Raw genomic sequence first — 3,671 nt, 5'->3', positions numbered from 1 at the left:
CACTTGAACCGTACCCCAGACCACCCTTTTTAAGCGGACTCGGGTACGGTTCGTGGGTGCGCACCCGAGTTCGGAAGACAGCGTTCACATCATCCAAACGTACCGAAATCGGACATCAATCGAACCCGGGTGCACACCAAAAGTGCTAGTGTGAAAGCACCCTAACACTAGCATTCCCTAATTCTATTCTTTCTACTTGCTTTCTTTTTATTTATTATAAAATAAGCCAAAAAAAACAAACTTGCTACGTATACTGATAGGCGAAGCCCCGCACCTATAATTTAAAACAGTTGAGTACATTTTTTTTCGGGATTCTTTGATGAAAGATCCAAAGGTCAGCATTTATTTAGCAGCAAATCAGAATATTTGAATGATTTCTGGTGGTGGTGGGTGGTGGTGGACCGCCTGGACCAAAAAATGCCTGGGCCGATTTTTTGTCCCAGTCCAGCCCTGCACACACACACACACCTGCATTGTCTTATAATAAAAAAGACAGATGCTCAAAATCAGTAAGAAATGTTTCTGTTTTGTCTTTTCATACAATGGAAATCAATGGGAAACAAAACTTTTTGGTTACCGACATTCTTCAAAATATCTTCTTTTTTTTGTTCTGCAGAAGAAATGTCATATGGGTTTGGAATGACATGACGGCGAGTAAATGACAGAATTTCATTTTTGGGTGAACTATCCCTTTAACAAAGCTACTTTTGCACATGTCACACTACCAACTCAGTGTGCTCAGTGGCATTAGTACTCACAATAACTCTAACAACTCATCAATTCAGCTCTCCCCGACCGATGATCTTCATTATTTTTATAAATAATTCTGGGAACTTCTAAGATTTGACATGAAAGAAAATAATTCAGTTTGACAGCAGTATTTGTAATCCTAAAGCTTTCAATTTTTCACCATTTATGATGAGGTCGACCTGAACATGAACAGACCATATGTTTAGCTAGGTTAGTCTCTCTCTGGTGTATCATGAACTGTTGGAATTGTATAGGGATGTGTGACTCAACAAGCCATCATTTTGTTCGAGATGATGTCAGAGGAGAGTCTAAAGCAGCAGGGAAAAAATGTGTTTATTGTTAGACAAACATGTCTGTGATTCGGCAGTCTGTCCTTGGACAGCCTGGAAAGATGATTAGGAAAAAAAACGTTGACTGGCCGCTAGACAGTGGCTCACTGCCTCCAGGATGCATTCAACACCCGTCTTACCATACCTGCTTTTTATAGCCAGCTCTAAACACAGTCAGACACGTGCACAGAGGCTGCCCTTGTGCAATTACTTTTGAACCAAATATAATCTCCAGAAGACAGAAAGACATTATCAGATTGACCAAGATCACCCATTAAAGGACAAAACATAAAAGACTCAAGTTTCACTGAATGACAAAAGCCTTCTCATTTTAACAGGCTTGAAAAACAACAATCTACAAGAAGTGACTTACAGTTAGTGAACATTAATAGAATTTGAAAAGGAATTCATAATGACTATCCCAAAGAATCTACCTAGACAGTAAGAGACACACATAATCACTGTACAATAGACAATTTACAGCACGCACCACCTTATATGGGGAAAACGTGTAAAGGGTGGACATGATATATGGTTTTCCAAAGAGTGGTTTGCTTCACAGAATTAGGGCCAGGAACTTTGAGGGCAAGTTGTAAAAATAGGTCGTTAATGTTCCTTGTTGCAGTGAACTGAAGTAGTGTTTTAAAACAGCAGCTCAAGACGTGTAGCATTGAAGACTATACAAAAACTATACCAACACTAGAAAAAAGGAGATTCTTCTTCAGTTTAGTTCAATAAGGTCCCAAACCATATATTAGACCACAGTAACCCCTCACACTCTACTGAGCTTGTGAACCATTATTTTACAAAGAAACAGTGAGGACTACAATTAGGAAAAGCCTCTGTGAGCAAGAGTAAAACTTTTCTAATTATATTAGCTCTTGGAAATAAAAAAATATTTTCATTAATTAATTACCTCTGCCACCCTTATGAGTTATAAAGCAGACAACAATCATGACAAAGAGCTCCCTGTTGCCCAACTGCATGCCTGGCCCTTCCTTCTGTGGTCAGCTTGTATTTGCTCTAGTTGCTGACACTCCACAGGGTTGTCGTGGCGGTATTATTCTCAAATTCAACACAACGCCCTACCACTACATCTTCCCATTTAAAGGTTAACTTTAATGATGCTATCACCATGTAAGACTGACTGACCACCTTCCTTATAATCAAAAAGTCAGATTTCTCACTTCATAAATAAGTAAACCAAGGCAGACTAGTTAATAAACTAACACATATGTACATTATGACTTATATATGTAGCCTAAAGAGAACTTGATCAACACACATCTGCCATCAGGTTCTTTGTTGGAAAGCCGAATACAAATTTCAATTTGAATTTAACAAGTTTGCATATCATTTGCTTGAGAAGAGAAGTAGGTCATTTAGAACTATCCTTTCATAGTTTATCAAATCACCCTAATTTCACATGAAATAGTTATAATACATATTATATTATAAAAATTCTCCATATCATCATTATTTCCTTGAGCGGGACCATTCAGTCTTTTCTTCTGCACAGCAGTGAAGACACAAAAGATGTATTTGAACTATTTTCAACTACCAACCAATCAGAAAAGTTAAAATGAAAAAGACTTTTCATTTTAGATTTTTTAAAAGTTAAAATTAAGTTAAAGTGCAGACATCAACCTTAATTTTTGCTTTTTAGATTATATTGCAGGCGAGTCGACTGTCAGATGGTTTAATTTTTAATAAAGCAAATTTTCTTATAAACGGCAAAAGCATTTATTTATATGTAAATTGTTTTATTATGTTATTAAAGCTGACAAAAAAAAACTAAATACTGACGTGTTTAAATAACATTAAAACACGTGTGGTTTTTCGTGTGCTTATACTTAAGTTATGCTACAAAATGCACATTTTAGACAATACCTAACTTGGGTTCTTTATTATTCAAATTTGAGCATGTAAACACAAAACATACAATACGAAACACAATTTCATCGTTTCAAACTTCACTGAAAGGAAAGAGAAAGAACAAATCTAGTTGTAGTTCCCCCTATTAAACCAAAATACCCGCTACAGATAAAGTCATATTAAACACACTGAATAGGCTACTAGTAAACCTATTTAGGTTTGATTAAATACCCCAAACAAAAACACATAACTTTTACTTACCAGATATTAAAGACCAGCGACAGGAAGGGATATTAAGTAGCCGCTTCTATGTGTTATTTTTGAGAGCGCATTCATTTGAATCAACGGTTTTTCAAGGACAAAGTTTTAATCAAATGCTCTTCTCTCAAGACTGAGCAGCACGCAAACTTCAGCTCCTCAATGCTCACTACGCTGTGTGAAGTTTGTCACGCCCCTAAAGTTAAAAGACAGCACAGTCCACCAATCAGATTGAAGCTGTCGCAAACCTAATTAGATTATGCGCAGAGAAGAACCAATCCCGTTTCAGGAGGAGTGGAGTTCACTGTGTTTATCAGAGTAATGCGTGTTTGGTTGCTGGGTTACATTATTACGATCATTTAAATGGCTGTTTGGTGATAGGCGTCTACTCTTAAACTCTTAGTTTTTGCAGTTTTTATAAAATTTTTGAGAAAAAGTTGAGGCTTCCCATGGTGTTTC

General features: G+C 36.7%; 1 protein-coding gene across 3 annotated transcripts in view; it reads right to left on the bottom strand.

The window, feature by feature from the left end:
* LOC107749593 (T-lymphoma invasion and metastasis-inducing protein 2-like) overlaps nt 1–3,367 on the bottom strand; it is a 93,550-nt gene extending 90,183 nt beyond the window's left edge. For all 3 annotated transcript variants that reach the window (XM_016564763.1, XM_016564764.1, XM_016564765.1), the window contains exon 1: nt 3,216–3,367. The gene's annotated coding sequence lies outside the window, so the exon portion shown is untranslated. The remainder of the gene's footprint in view (nt 1–3,215) is intronic.
* Between the last annotated feature and the right edge of the window lie 304 nt (nt 3,368–3,671).

The sequence above is a fragment of the Sinocyclocheilus rhinocerous genome, unplaced genomic scaffold (genome assembly GCF_001515625.1).
Source record: "Sinocyclocheilus rhinocerous isolate Xijiao unplaced genomic scaffold, SAMN03320098_v1.1 scaffold2817, whole genome shotgun sequence".
NCBI lineage: Eukaryota > Metazoa > Chordata > Actinopteri > Cypriniformes > Cyprinidae > Sinocyclocheilus > Sinocyclocheilus rhinocerous.
This window is presented reverse-complemented; position numbering and strand designations above follow the sequence as displayed.